Source organism: Pristiophorus japonicus, chromosome 7 (assembly GCF_044704955.1).
Source record: "Pristiophorus japonicus isolate sPriJap1 chromosome 7, sPriJap1.hap1, whole genome shotgun sequence".
Classification (NCBI taxonomy): Eukaryota; Metazoa; Chordata; class Chondrichthyes; family Pristiophoridae; genus Pristiophorus; species Pristiophorus japonicus.
Window position 1 is genome coordinate 217706818 of NC_091983.1, and position 16491 is coordinate 217723308.

The following is a 16491-nucleotide window of genomic DNA, read 5'->3' on the forward strand; positions in this document are numbered from 1 at the left end:
GACCCCACTCGCTCACAGGGGTGCCCCCGGCTGAGCTACTCATGAAAAGGACACTTAAAACCAGACTCTCGCTGGTTCACCCCAATCTGCATGATCAGGTAGAGAGCAGGCGGCAGCAACAAAATGTAAACGATGGTCACACCACTGTGTCATGGGAAATTGATCTGAATGACCCTGTGTATGTGCTAAACTATGGACATGATCCTAAGTGGATCGCGAGCACGGTGATAGCTAGAGAAGGGAATAGAGTGATTGTGGTCAAACTAGACAATGGACAAATTTGCAGAAAGCACCTGGACCAAGCGAGGCTGCAGTTCACAGACTGCCCTGAACAACCCACAGCAGACACCACCTTTTTCGAGCCCACAACACACACCCAAAGGATCAACGACACCACGCCGGACCAGGAAATCGAACCCATCACGCCCAACAGCCCAGCAAGACCAGGCTCACCTAGCAGCCCTGCAGGGCCAACAACACGCCAGCCCAGCGAGGGCACAGTCAACACACCAGAACAGACATTTGTACCGAGGCAGTCCACCAGGGAAAGAAAGGCTCCCAACCGCCTCACCTTGTAAATAGTTTTCACTTTGACTTTGGCGGGGGGAGTGATGTTGTGTATCTGCAAAGCATGCACTCCCATGTTCCACCACCAGGCAGCTCATCCCCTGAAGTCCCAAGGGATCCCAGCATCCCTTGGGAGCACTGTATATAAGCCAGCCCCTAAGGCCTGTTCCTCACTCTGGAGTGTCTTATTTAAGACTGAGGTCACTGTTACTTTAACCTCCCTGTGTGTAGTCTCATCTGTGTTAGGAACACAATCGCTCTGTTGCTCTGTGACCCAAAGCTGGTAACTCTGGCCCAGGTTACTGGACCACCACACGGTAACTTGGTGATCTCACGCAAAGTGACACCATGACATTGCGATGCCCTGGGAAACATCGCCATGACATTCTCGCATTGTTTTTTTTCATTTGTTGCGGGGGTCTGGTGCGGGGCGGGTGGTGGCGGGGGGGGGGGGGAGTAGGTGCGGAATGAAACTGGTAGGGGTGCCCATATCCTGCTGCCCTGCGCTGCCTTCTTGAAGAAACTTGGAGCGATGGTTTGCACAAACGCATGTCATATGGTCACAGAGAGCGGTGAGCCAGTTCAGTTCCCTGGCCACTTTCTCCTGGGCCCAGCCCACAAGTGACCAGATTTATTGGGGGTAGTTCTAACTTCGGGAATTGGTGGTGAACATGTGATATCGGGTCAGCCGCCCATTATATCCCCCGCCTGATTTTCATTCCCATTAGCGTTAATAAAACGGCCAACCAGACGGGGTGACTAACAGCCAGCCGATCCCATATTGCCCGTTGTACTCCATTACCAAAGTTCAACTTATCCCTGTCGGATTTAACTACCCAACTAGTTATGATGGAACTCATGATCTTTCGATCACCAATGCATGTGCTGTGACCACTGCACTCCCGCGCCCTATGCATTTGTCTCTCATTCTTAATAATGTTGTAAACATGTTGCTGGTAAACTGGATTACAGGTTTCTTAAAATTAATGGATGACGGAAAGTATTGGCACTGTTTGTCTCAGCACTGCACTTTAGGGAGAATGTCAAGGCCAGAGGAGATTTACGAGAATGGTTCCAGGGATGAGGAACTTCAGTTATGTGGAGAGACTAGGTGAGTTATGGGAAAGGATGAGGAAAAATCAAATGCGAAAATACTCACCTGGAGGAGGTCTAACGTCAGTGAGCTGGAGGGATCGGGCCCAGATGGATTGAAATCAAAGATTGGCAAGTGAAAAAGTGACTGAGCAATGAGAGGCCTTCAAGGAGGGTACAGAATAAAGACATTCACACGAGGGGGAAAGGAAGGTCATCTAAAGCTGGAGCTCCCTGGATGATTAAAGACCTCGGGGTAGAAATTCGGTGGCTTAGCGCCCCTGGGCAAGTGATCTGGAATCGTTGCGTGTGTGTGGCATGATTTTGCATTGTTAGCAGAGTTCACCCTAAAGTATCCGGGCGTGTGGCCGCTCGTTGATCGGCAGGTTTCAGGCACCACCCATTGCCGCTGGAAAAGATACTGCACATGTGCGGCCACACAGCAACCACACAGCAAAATGAAAGGGACCGTGCACAAAAAACCCATTCGAGGGAACATTTATTGTAAGCACTGTAACTTTGCTTTCGTCAAGCTTTAACCAGCATTCGTGAAAAGGCTGGGGGCGTCATTGATAACAAATGCTATATGTACCTGATTTGCGGGGAGAAGGAGTTTATCTGTCACCCAGACCGCGACCATCACAACCTGCAACCCCAACTAAAATAGACAATAAATCTGTAACCAGGAAGTCCTTGGCATCATGTAACTTCCTGGATAGTCGTGGAAAATTCCAAAGGGAACTAGATAGAGATTTGTCAGAGAAAAGGGGTGGCGGTATATGCAAGATAAAGCGGTGCATGTAATTGTTTGCAGTTTGCTGACCACTCTTGTTGTGTATCTGTAAAGCATGTGTATGGCATGGGAGCTAGGCCAGCATCCCCGTTGAAATGCAAGAGCCAATCAAGCCATTCCAGCGGCGAAAGGATGAGCTGTCCATTCAGGCAGACTGCCTGTTGTGGGGTAACCATGTAGTGGTACCAAAAAAGGGCAGGGAGACATTCATCTCGGATCTCCACAGCACACACCCGGGTATAGTAATGATGAAAGCGATAGCCAGATCCTACGTGTGGTGGCCTGGTATCGACTCTGATTTAGAGTCCTGTGTACAGCAATGCAGTGTATGTGCTCAGTTGAGCAACACACCCAGAGAGGCACCACTAAGTTTGTGGTCCTGGCCCTCCAGGCCATGGTCAAGGATCCATGTCGACTATGCTGGCCTGTTTCTCGGTAAAATGTTCCTGGTGGTGGTGGATGCTCCCACGGCCTGCCTGGCATACTGATCAGTGACAACGGGCCATGTTTCACCAGTGCCGAATTTAAAGAATTCATGACCCGCAATGGGATCAAACATGTCACCTCGGCCCCGTTTAAACCAGCCTCCAACGAGCAGGCAGAGCGGGCAGTACAAACCATCAACCAGAGCCTTAAACGAGTCACAGAAGGCTCACTCCAAACCCGCCTGTCCAGAGTACTGCTCAGCTACCGCACGAGACCCCACTCGCTCACAGGGGTGCCCCCGGCTGAGCTACTCATGAAAAGGACACTTAAAACCAGACTCTCGCTGGTTCACCCCAATCTGCATGATCAGGTAGAGAGCAGGCGGCAGCAACAAAATGTAAACGATGGTCACACCACTGTGTCATGGGAAATTGATCTGAATGACCCTGTGTATGTGCTAAACTATGGACATGATCCTAAGTGGATCGCGAGCACGGTGATAGCTAGAGAAGGGAATAGAGTGATTGTGGTCAAACTAGACAATGGACAAATTTGCAGAAAGCACCTGGACCAAGCGAGGCTGCAGTTCACAGACTGCCCTGAACAACCCACAGCAGACACCACCTTTTTCGAGCCCACAACACACACCCAAAGGATCAACGACACCACGCCGGACCAGGAAATCGAACCCATCACGCCCAACAGCCCAGCAAGACCAGGCTCACCTAGCAGCCCTGCAGGGCCAACAACACGCCAGCCCAGCGAGGGCACAGTCAACACACCAGAACAGACATTTGTACCGAGGCAGTCCACCAGGGAAAGAAAGGCTCCCAACCGCCTCACCTTGTAAATAGTTTTCACTTTGACTTTGGCGGGGGGAGTGATGTTGTGTATCTGCAAAGCATGCACTCCCATGTTCCACCACCAGGCAGCTCATCCCCTGAAGTCCCAAGGGATCCCAGCATCCCTTGGGAGCACTGTATATAAGCCAGCCCCTAAGGCCTGTTCCTCACTCTGGAGTGTCTTATTTAAGACTGAGGTCACTGTTACTTTAACCTCCCTGTGTGTAGTCTCATCTGTGTTAGGAACACAATCGCTCTGTTGCTCTGTGACCCAAAGCTGGTAACTCTGGCCCAGGTTACTGGACCACCACACGGTAACTTGGTGATCTCACGCAAAGTGACACCATGACATTGCGATGCCCTGGGAAACATCGCCATGACATTCTCGCATTGTTTTTTTTCATTTGTTGCGGGGGTCTGGTGCGGGGCGGGTGGTGGCGGGGGGGGGGGGGAGTAGGTGCGGAATGAAACTGGTAGGGGTGCCCATATCCTGCTGCCCTGCGCTGCCTTCTTGAAGAAACTTGGAGCGATGGTTTGCACAAACGCATGTCATATGGTCACAGAGAGCGGTGAGCCAGTTCAGTTCCCTGGCCACTTTCTCCTGGGCCCAGCCCACAAGTGACCAGATTTATTGGGGGTAGTTCTAACTTCGGGAATTGGTGGTGAACATGTGATATCGGGTCAGCCGCCCATTATATCCCCCGCCTGATTTTCATTCCCATTAGCGTTAATAAAACGGCCAACCAGACGGGGTGACTAACAGCCAGCCGATCCCATATTGCCCGTTGTACTCCATTACCAAAGTTCAACTTATCCCTGTCGGATTTAACTACCCAACTAGTTATGATGGAACTCATGATCTTTCGATCACCAATGCATGTGCTGTGACCACTGCACTCCCGCGCCCTATGCATTTGTCTCTCATTCTTAATAATGTTGTAAACATGTTGCTGGTAAACTGGATTACAGGTTTCTTAAAATTAATGGATGACGGAAAGTATTGGCACTGTTTGTCTCAGCACTGCACTTTAGGGAGAATGTCAAGGCCAGAGGAGATTTACGAGAATGGTTCCAGGGATGAGGAACTTCAGTTATGTGGAGAGACTAGGTGAGTTATGGGAAAGGATGAGGAAAAATCAAATGCGAAAATACTCACCTGGAGGAGGTCTAACGTCAGTGAGCTGGAGGGATCGGGCCCAGATGGATTGAAATCAAAGATTGGCAAGTGAAACAGTGACTGAGCGATGAGAGGCCTTCAAGGAGGGTACAGAATAAAAACATTCACACGAGGGGAAAAGGAAGGTCATTTAAAGCTGGAGCTCCCTGGATGATTAAAGACCTCGGGGTAGAAATTCGGTGGCTTAGCGCCCCTGGAAAGGGTCGGAACAAGGGCGCCAAAGAGGTCGGGGCCATGAGCATCGGTATTCGTACCTCCCGGTACATTGAGTGTGCCGGTGCCGGTGGGGGGAGCAGTACCGTCCAGGAGAGTCCAGCAACACCCCCAGTCGTGACACTGTCTGAAATTTGATTGCAGCGGGATCTGTAGCGCCCCCTAGTGGGACCGCCTGGGAGAGCAGTTCCGGCAGTGGTGGAGGGAAGAAATGACTACTTTGGGTAAGTGTGATCGTTTTCCTTTTTTTTCGATTTATTTTTTTGTGGGTTGCACATGGAATTGGGAATGTTTTTTGTGGGTTTTTGGGGAGATTTTGTTTTCCATGGAAGCCTCTCTGAGAGCGCTCCGAGGCCAGCTCTTTAGCTCGGGATTTTCAGTTACTCAGCCAGCCTAGCGCCCGAGGTACTGCTCCGTTCCACACTCAGGGCCCAGCTGCTGGATTCTGTGGCTGCACAAAACCATTTCCTGGTGCAAAATTTACTGTCCTGCCACCATTAGCGCTCGAATGAGCCTCACGCCAAATTTCCAGCCCCTAGAGATTAAAATGAAACAGTAAAAGGAGGCTTGTGACAAGTGTCAGGTTCCTAATTCAGTGGAGAACCAAGCTGAATAGAGAAAGTGCAGAGAAGAACTGAAAAAGGAAATAAGTGAGTGTATAAGAATAGATTAGTGGGTAACATGAAAGGGAAGTCTTTCATAAAGGTATAAATAGTGAAAGGGGATTCAAAGGAAAGGTGGGGGCAATTAGGGACCAAAAAAGAGATCTTCTTGTGGAGGCAGAGGGCATGGCTGAGGTACTAAATGAGTACTTTGCATCTGCCTTCACTAGTGCAGAGGATGCTGTCAACGTAAAGGAGGAACACAGTAGCGATATTGGAGAGGATAGAACTAGATAAAGAGGAGGTACTTAAAAAGTTGGCAAATCTCAAAGCAGGAAAGTCACCTGGTCCGGACAGGAGGGAAGTAAGGGTGGAAATTGTGAAGGCTCTGACCACAGTCTTGCAATCCTCTTTAGATACGGGGGTGGTGCCAGAGGGCCGGAGGGTTGCAAATGTTACACCGCTGTTCCAAAAAGCAGGGGGCGATAAACCCGACGACTGCAGGCCAGTCAGCATAATGTCAGTGGTGGGAACCTTTCAGGGACATTGACCTGGAATGTCCGGTCCTGCTGAGGGCGAGCTGGCTTCGTTCGCTGCCCTTTCCTCTTTATAACTGACGCAACTTCGGGATTTGGCGCACACGCAGCCTAACGCGGAAATCCTGAAGTTGCGGTCTGCCATTCACCCACCCCCCCCCCCCCCCCCCCACCCCCGCCACACACAGACTGTGCGCTGTGCCCCTCCCACACAAAGCCGGCAGTCAGTGAAATCTCTCCAATCAGGGAAACTGATGAAAACTTCTGCTCTTCCACAGTAACTACCGCAATTAAATTCCCCACTAAACGTTAGAGCCCTTTGGATTGGGTGTAACCGGGATTTTAACAGTGTAGTGACTGCTTTTCAAAGTTTATTGCGCTGAAAAACTATGTTTAATTTTGTGGGGTGTCACATTTATCCATTTTAATCAAAATTAAAATTTTAAGAACTATAAAAAAGTATATATTTTTTAAAGTTTGTTCATCTTTATGTCAGGTTTGCCTTTTCCCCATCTGTGAGCCCCAATCTATGTTTTGCTCTGTCTAACAGTTTTTAAAAGGTGGAATCAAAGGAACATACCCATGTCCTGAGAATTCTACATTTTGACTGGCTGCTTAGACAGCTTATTGATGTCACAGCAGCCCATCATTGGGAATCCCCATTAAGCCATGTTGATTTCAATTACGTGTCGGAAAAGTCGAACGTCTCACCACAGAGATGTGTGAAACTTGCTTCGGAGCCAGCGGCGAACTACTTTGCTTCGCCACTGACCGCAAATTCAGGACCCTTTAAATATTGTCTTTGGGCGATGAGCTGATTTATTACCATGAGGCATTGAGGAGTGTGGCTATGCCTAGCTTGCCCTGCTCAGTTTCTGCGGTCTTGTCTTGGGATCTGTTGGACAACATGCAGTCAGTGGGCTGAGCTGGTTTATTTGTTAAGAGCTAGACCGGGATTCTTCATTCTCCGAAGACCCGTTGACTGAAGGGGGGGTTCAACTGGTGGGGGGGTCACCGAGGAACCTGCCGGGTGTCTGCTGGGTAATAAATTCCGAGACACAATGGACTCCTCAATTGGTTTACACCACTTCTGTCTGCAATGGGAAATGTCCCGTCTGTTACAATACAACTTACTCTATTGCAGATAAGAACATAAGAACATAAGAAATAGGAGCAGGAGTAGGCCATACGGCCCCTCAAGCTTGCTCCGCCATTTAATACGATCATGACTGATCCGATCATGGACTCAGCTCCACTTCCCTGCCCGCTCCCCATAACCCCTTATTCCCTTATTGTTTAAGAAACTGTCTATTTCTGTCTTAAATTTATTCAATGTCCCAGCTTCCACAGCTCTCTGAGGCAGTGAATTCCACAGATCCACAACCCTCTGAGAGAAGAAATTTCTCCTCACCTCAGTTTTAAATGGGCGGCCCCTTTTTCTAAATGAGGATGTATCAGTGGAAACATCCTCTCTGCATCCACCTTGTCAAGCAACACATAATCTGATACGTTTCGATAAGATCACCTCTCATTCTTCTGAAGTCCAATGAGTAGAGGTCCAACCTACTCAACCTTTCCTCATAAGTCAACCCCCTCATCTCTGGAATCAACCTAATGAACCTTCTCTGAACTGCGTCCAAAGCAAGTATCTTGGTAGTCTATCGTATCCAACAAAGACGTTGATGTGCTAATCATCAATGGCATGTGTCTTCAAATGGCTGTATAGGCCAATTCTGGATGCACATAGTCTCTTGCACGTCAGACAAGGGAAGTTCGATGTGTCTGATGCTGACAGTACCTCCACCTGATGTCATCTATCTCTAGTGTCCCGCAGGCGTTGACATCGGCTTTCTTCGAAGGTCTGGCAGGCAGTCCTCGTGAGGGTTCGCCACTGGATTTTATTAGCTGCTGTATTCTCGAGGTCCTTTGGTCGGATGCCACAGTACTGGAGGTTAGCCTTGTTGCAATCTTTGTAGCGCTTGCGGGGGCGCCCCTGGTGTCTTCGACCTTCACAGAGCTCGCCGTGAAGAAGCTGACGAGGGATCCTTGACTCATCCATGTGGATGACATGTCCAGCCCACCGGAACTGGGCTCGCATGATCATCACCTCGATGCTAGTTGATTGTGCTCGCTCCAGTTTGACACCCGGTCTTGCCAGTGTATGTGGAGTATAGATCTGAGACTGCGCATGTGGAAAGCTTCCAACTTTTTGATGTGACGCCTGTAGGGTGTCCGGGTCTCACATCCATAAAGGAGAGATGAGAGAACGACTGCTCTATACACCAACAGTTTAGTTGACAGTCGGATGTGGGTGGTGACTCAACACCTTAGTGCACAAGCGACCAAGTGCCTGGCTGGCTTTACAGATCCTTGCATCAATCTCCTTGTCCAAGGACCCATCACTTGATATGGTGCTGCCAAGGTACTTGAAGCTGTCCACTGACTTTAGTTGTATACTGCCGATGGAGACTGTGGGAGAAGGTGCTGTGGTGCCAGGAGCAGGCTGATAGAGAACCTCGGTTTTATTAAGGCTGATGGTTCGGCCAAACAATTCTGTTGCCTCAGCAAATTTGCTGAGTATGAATTGTAGGTCACTCTCCTTGTGTGCCATAAGGGCGCAGTCATCAGCAAAGAGTGCCTCTAGGATGAGTCGTTTCCGTACTTTGGTCTTTGCAGCAAGGCGGCGGAGGTCGAACAGTGAACCATCTAATCGATATTTCAGGTAGATCCCAAACTCCAAGTCTTTTATGGCATAGTTCAAGACGCAGGTAAAGAATAGGTTGAACAGAACTGGAGCGAGTACACAACCTTGTTTCACTCCATTTGAGATGGCAAATGGGGCTGTGGTTGTGCCGTCTGAGAGCACTTCACCTGTCATGTTGTCATGAAACAGCTCGGTGATGTGGACAAACTTCCTTGGGCACTCAAGTTTCTTCAAGATTGACCACAGCGCTGCTCTGTTGACAGTATCAAAAGCCTTGGTGAGGTCAATAAATACAGCGTACAGGTCCATGTTCTGCTCAATGCACTTCTCCTGCACTTGTCTGAGTGCAAAGATCATGTCCGCTGTGCTCCGACCAGGTCGAAAGCCACATTGTGTTTCTGGAAGATTTACTTCTGCAACACTAGCTATGAGTCGGTTCAATACTATGCGGGCGATGATCTTCCCAGCAATGGACAGAAGCGATATTCCCCTGTAGTTGCCACAGTCTGCTTTACTGCCCTTGTTCTTGTAGAGCGAAACTATCATAGCGTCACGGAAGTCCTGTGGCATGTCTTCATCTTCCCAGATGTTAGTTATTATGTCATTAAAGGCCTCGAGAGTTGCTGGGCCTACTGCCTTGTAGATTTCGGCAGGGATTCCATCCTTTCCTGGAGCCTGTCCAGTACTCATCTGGTTGATGGCTTTCTTTACTTCGTCCATGCTGGGAGGAAGATCAAGATGTTCTTTGATAGGTTGCTGGGGTATGGAGTCAAGTGCTTCTTCGTTCACTGTTGAAGGTTAGTTAAGAATATTACTGAAGTGTTCTCTCCACCTCTCATTTATGCCAGTCCTGTCTTTGATCAAAGTGCTGCCATTTGCTGAAAGGAGTGGAGTAGTGCTGGGTTTTGATGGTCCATAGACTGACTTGATGGCGCTGAAGAACATCTTTGTATTGTGAGTTTCAGCAAAATGTTCCACTTCCTCTGCCACCATTTATCTTGCATCTGGCGAAGGTCTCTTTGTGCTTTGCTCTGCATGTGTCTGTAGCGGTCCCACTTGGAAATTGAGGAAGGGTCATATTGCCATTCAGGGTATGTTTTTTTCTTTTCATCCAGCGTCTTGCAGATCTCAACGTTGTTTTCATCGAACCAGTCTTGGTGTACCTTCTTTTTAAGTCCAAGAGTTGTCTTTGCTGAGTCTGTCACCATCTGTTTGAGCTTTGTCCACTTCTGTATGGTGTTGCCGATGAGCGGTCCGTGAGACATCAGCCTGTTATTGAGGTCATCCTGGAACTGCTCACGCTAACACTGATGTTTCAGCCTAGCTGTGTTAAAGGCACTTCTGCTAGTTTTGGACGCTTGTGCTGAAGTGGAGCAGTGTACAGCTGGAGAGTGGATCTGACTAGACGGTGATCTGTCCAGCATTCTGCTCCCCGCATGGCTCTTGTGATCTTTACATCCTTGATGTCTCGCCTTCTTACAATGACATGGTCTATCATGTGCCATTGCTTAGACCTAGCAGTATATAACTAAAGTCAGTGGACAGCTTCAAGTATCTTGGCAGCACCATATCAAGTGATGGGTCCTTGGACAAGGAGATTGATGCAAGGATCTGTAAAGCCAGCCAGGCACTTGGTCGCTTGTGCACTAAGGTGTTGAGTCACCACCACATCCGACTGTCAACTAAACTGTTGCTGTATAGAGCAGTCGTTCTCTCATCTCTCCTTTATGGATGTGAGACCCGGACACCCTACAGGCGTCACATCAAAAAGTTGGAAGCTTTCCACATGCGCAGTCTCAGATCTATACTCCACATACGCTGGCAAGACCGGGTGTCAAACTGGAGCGAGCACAATCAACTAGCATCGAGGTGATGATCATGCGAGCCCAGTTCCGGTGGGCTGGACATGTCATCCACATGGATGAGTCAAGGATCCCTCGTCAGCTTCTTCACGGCGAGCTCTGTGAAGGCCGAAGACACCAGGGGCGCCCCCGCAAGCGCTACAAAGATTGCATCAAGGCTAACCTCCAGTACTGTGGCATCCGACCAAAGGACCTCGAGAATACAGCAGCTAATAAAATCCAGTGGCGAACCCTCACGAGGACTGCCTGCCAGACCTTCGAAGAAAGCCGATGTCAACGCCTGCGGGACACTAGAGATAGATGACATCAGGTGGCAGTACTGTCAGCATCAGACACATCGAACTTCCCTTGTCTGACGTGCAAGAGACTATGTGCATCCAGAATTGGCCTATACAGCCACTTGAAGACACATGCCATTGATGATTAGCACATCAACGTCTTTGTTGGATACGACAGACTACCAATAAATGTGACTGTCTGTGTGTGCCATGACAGCAGAAAGCCCCCTCTCTTAAAAAGTTGTATTTTCATCTTTGCAGAAGAAGTTGTCACACAACAATCATGAGCAAGCAAAAACCAGCGGAGGTGTGCCTATAGTGCAGCAGTCACCTGGCAAATGCAGCTATGTGTATCGTCCTGCGAGATGCAGCATGCATCCCCAGTTGATGCCTGAAAGGAGCCGGAGGCATAGAAGGCAAGTGCTGCACTCGCCTTACCTCTACGGGCAGTGCAGTCCTCCTCCTGCTTCTAGGCTGTATATCCGCCTTTATAAGCTGGCATATCTCGGCGACCATCTTCTTCCGAAAGCACAGCCTTCTGACACACTCGCCTCACTCAGGTGCAGGTATGAGTGCCTTTCTCTGTACACACGATCTGGGTAAGGCCTCCTCCCTATCATTCTGCGAGCTCTCTGATGCCTCAGATATTGCTGCCGAATTAGCCTTCTCCTTCGAAAAGCATGCATACAATATGCATGCAGCAGATTTGGCGCTGTTAGAATTGCCCCCGTTGCTTAAATTTGCTTCGCAATCAGTACTCACAAAAAGCAAGCACACACAGCCTTCCCGCCCAAAGGTCGATGCCCTGGTCGATCGGACCCGCTCTGTGCATGCGTAACTCTCGACTCGAAGGTCGGCTTCCATGGTGACTCAACGCACAATTCGGCCAGAAATGCAGTGTGGAGAATCAATGCTGGGGGGAGGGGGCAGGCACGGGGGGATGGCAGGTGGGCGGGCGGGTGGGGGGGGGGCGTGAAAATGTACAATTTTGCAAAAAACTGTTGCCATCCCATCTCCTTCTTTGCTCCGGGTGAGCTTGAGGCACATAAGGTCAGTGCGCCGGCCAGTCGGCAGGATCGCTCCCTCGGCCGGACACAGGAGCTCGTGCTTGGCTTCCACCTACCCCCCCCCCCCCGGGCTTCTTTGGAAGCCAAGCACTGAGCTCCTGTGTCCAGCCGAGGGAGCGATCTCACCGGCCAGCCGGTGCACCGACCCTGTGTGCCTCAAGCCTGCCCGGAGCAGTGGAGGAGACGGGATGTCCAAAGCTGGATGGTGATCGTGGGACACAAGCACCTCTCTCGCTATTTCACTTTTCAACTGGAATAAATGTTGTCTTTTCCCTCCACGCGTTTTAAGTATTTTAGATACAGTACAATTGTTCCCTCCCTCCAATAGGTAGAAGTCAGCTCTGTTTAGAACGATGGTGCCTGTAACACCGATTTCGGTGGGCAGCCCTTTGATGAGGTTTATCAAGGCGGTCTCCAGTGACCCCCCCCCCCCCCGTGTCGTTTTTGAATAAATCATTTTTGGCGAAACTCGCAAAAACCGGCAAAAAAGGTCACGGGTGGGTTTGACCCCAGGTGACGTCATAAAAATGGTACGTAACAAAATCGGCCCATTACCTGTTAAGGACGGTGTTATTCCCTTGCCGAAACTTGCAAAATTAAGTTAGCTCCAAAAAACACTGATGCCTCCAAAAATGTGGAGCTAAATGGTGGCGAATTTTGGCCCCTGCGACCCCATTAAGGAGAAGCAATAGGCGTGGGAGGGGGGGAAAGGGCAGGGGTGCGAAATATCTGCGGAAGTCCCACTAAGCATCATGGCCATATCCGGTGACCTTATTTGAACATTAAGCCATGTATATAGTTTCACTTGGGTGATTATGTTTGCAGGGGTGTTTCATTCATAATTTGCTGCCGATGCTGGCTCTGTGTTGTGCTTGTTTACCACACACTCTTGTTGATGTTAATAAAGGTGAATTTGCAACTTTACATTATTGTGCTGTGATTTATATACATGGAGGCTTGGAGGGTGGGGCGCGATGTCTTCAGCACATCGCCAGCTGAATAGGTTGGCCACTCGGCCTGCGTTGCGTCATTTACTGGAATCGCTGAGCAATGAGTCTCTGACAAGCAACCCTTGCAGCGGCAACAGTCTCAGGCTGCCTCCTCCACGGCTGAAGCTCCTCGTATCACTCCTCATCGTCCTCCTGAGATGGGTCATTCATCCCTGGTGGTAATGGCTGGGCCCTCATAACGATCAGCATGCAGCAGACAACGGTGAACACGGAGACTATCAGGTGAGTACTGGAATGCCCCTCCAGAACGGTCAAGGCAGTCGAACAGCTGCTTCAGAACCCCGATCGTTTGCTCAACAATGGCCCGCCCTGGTGTTGTAGCGCTGCTCGCCAGGGCTGATGGGATTGCAGAGTGGTGTCATCAACTCGGGGGCCACACCATGTTCTTTGTCGCCCAGGAGCCAGCCATGGCCCTCATGCGGTGGCTTTAAGAGTCGTGGCACAGTGCTCTCCCGCATGATTAAGGAATCGTGGCAGCTGCCAGGATATCGGACATTGACAGCGAAGATCATCTGCCCGTGATCGCAGACCAGCTGTACGTTGAGGGAGTGGAATCCCTTGCGATTCTGAAAGATCTCTCCATTGCGGGGCGGGACACTCAATGCCACATGCGTACAATCAATTGCTCCTTGAACCCTGGGGGGAAGGCCACTATCCTGGCAAAGGCACGGGTGCGCTCATCCAGGTCCTTCCTTGACATGCTGCGAATCGTTGTCCGTAGAGAGCGTCGGTCACCTGGCGAATGCAGCAATCTACTGCAAACTGTGAGATGTTGCATACATCGCCTACAGGAGACTGGAAGGAGCTGGTCGCACAGAAGTTGAGTGCTCAACATCATCGTAGGCAGTCCCTCGGAATCGAGGAAGACTTGCTTCCACTCTAAGAGTGAGTTCTCAGGTGAATGTACAGTCCAATTCGAGAATTCCAGTCCCTGTCACAGGTGGGACAGACAGTGGTTGAAGGAAAGGGTGGGTGGGGAGTCTGGTTTGCCGCACGCTCCTTCCGCTGCCTGCGCTTGTTTTCTGCATGCTCTCGGTGACGAGACTCGAGGTGCTCAGCGCCCTCCCGGATGCTCTTCCTCCACTTAGGGTGGTCTTTGGCCAGGGACTCCCAGGTGTCAGTGGGGATGTTACACTTTATCAAGGAGGCTTTGAGGGTGTCCTTGAACCGTTTCCTCTGCCCACCTGGGGCACGCTTGCTGTGTAGGAGTTGAGTGCTACTGTCACTTTCACTGACATTAACAGCGAGGTCCTGGTGCCTATTGCAGCTTCAAGGTCTGTGTGCAGGAGATGGCAAAGCTCCGTGACCACCTCCTTGTGGTATCGCAGCCTTCTTATGCACTGCTCCTCGGACATATCGAGGTACGAAGAATGCGCACGGTAAACCCTGGGAGGGGGGGCGGGGGTAAGGCCACCTGCCCCAATGTCTGCAGCCTCTCCTCAGATGTGGACCCACATTGGTCATATCCCGTCTGTGTAGCCAGTGCCTTCGAAGTAGTCACCACAACGCGACACAGTGCCGAAGGTAAGAGTGAGGTGGTCCTCTTGGTCGGCCGGCACGGACACGATGGGCCGAAATAACCTCCTTCCATGCTATAAATTTCTATGATTCTAGTACAGACAACTGGAACTGGGCAGTCGGTGGAGTTAATGTTAGACAGGAGGAGATTAGCCTAACGCGCTGTGCAATGAGGTGATGTCTCATGCAAGGCCTTGCCCAACGGATATCGTGGGGTAATTCCGGAGCGCAGATAAAGAACATCTCCGATTTTAATTGCCCCACCATTGGCGCTGTGCCTTCAGCTGCCGAGGCCCTAATCTCTGGAATTCCCTCCCTCAACCTCTCCGCCTCTACTTCGCTTTCCTCCTTAAAGACGCTCCTTAAAACCGACCTTTTTTGCCCAAGCTTTTGGTCGCCTGCCCTAATTTTTCCTTATGTGGCTCGGTGTCGAATATTGTTTGAGAAAGCGTCTTGAGCCGTTTTATATAAATGCAAGTTGTTGTTCCGTTGTGGTAGCCTGTTCCCCAGTAACATCGAACAATTTCTCACGCAGGAGGTTGTTGATCAATAGTTGACCAAACTGAGAGCTACATTCAGGCGCCCTCTTGTGGTGATGCTGGGAATCAGCCATTTGGATCTGAATATTCCATGGGCTGGACTTTTGGGCGCAAATCGCAGCGAAAATGTTTTTTACCGCTGGCTTAGGGTTAGCGCCAGAGCGCACAATGTTCAGCAAAATGAAAGTTGCCGACGAGCAGGTGGCGCTAACTCCAGCGTTGCACAACAGGTTTCGTGTACTGCAGCCGAAACTTGCGCTCCGAAATAAATTGTCCCTTCTGCGCATGCGCGAATTGTTTTTTCTTTCGTTTCTTCCCGCGTTTCTGGTCTGCTGTCAGATCGCAAACGCTAATGCGGGGAGCGACCGCGCGCATGCGCTGTACACCCGGGGCTAAATCAGCCATTTTACTTGTGGATTTTGATTGTGAAGAGTTGATACAGTGTGCCAGGCGATTTAGCCCAGAGGCAAAAAAGGCTCTAGTGGGGGCTGTGGAGCGGAGATGGCCTGAGTTGTAGAGGAGGGGTGGATCTAGACCACTCCCATCAATCTTTAGCAGAATCTGGAGACAAATTGCAGAGGTAATCTCTGCCTCCGACATAGAGGATTTGAGTACAGGAGTAGGGAGATCTTACTGCAGTTGTCCAGGGCCTTGGTGAGGCCACACCTGGAATATTGTGTTCAGTTTTGGTCTCCTAATCTGAGGAAGGACGTTCTTGCTATTGAGGGAGTGCAGCGAAGATTCACCAGACTGATTCCCGGGACGGCAAGACTGACATATGAGGAGAGACTGGATCAACTGGGCCTTTATACATTGAAGTTTAGAAGAATGAGAGGGGATCTCATAGAAACATATGAAATTCTGATGATACTGGACAGGTTAGAGGCAGGAAGAATGTTCCCGTTGCTGGGGAGTTCCAGAACCAGAGGTCACAGTCTAAAAATAAGGGATAAGCCATTTAGGACTGAGATGAGGAGAAACTTCTTCACTCAGAGAGTGGTTAACCTGTGGAATTCCCTGCCGCAGAAGGTTGTTGAGACCAATTTGTTAGATATATTCAAAAGGGAGTTGGATATGGCCCTTATGGCCAAAGGGATCAAGGGGTATGGAGAGAAAGCAGGAAAGGGATACTGAGGTTGAATGATCAGCCATGATATTATTGAATGGTGGTGCAGGCTCGAAGGGCCGACTGGCCTACTCCTGCACCTATTTTCTATGTTTCTATGACACTTTGGAAAGGACTGCAACACAGTGCTGCAAATTCA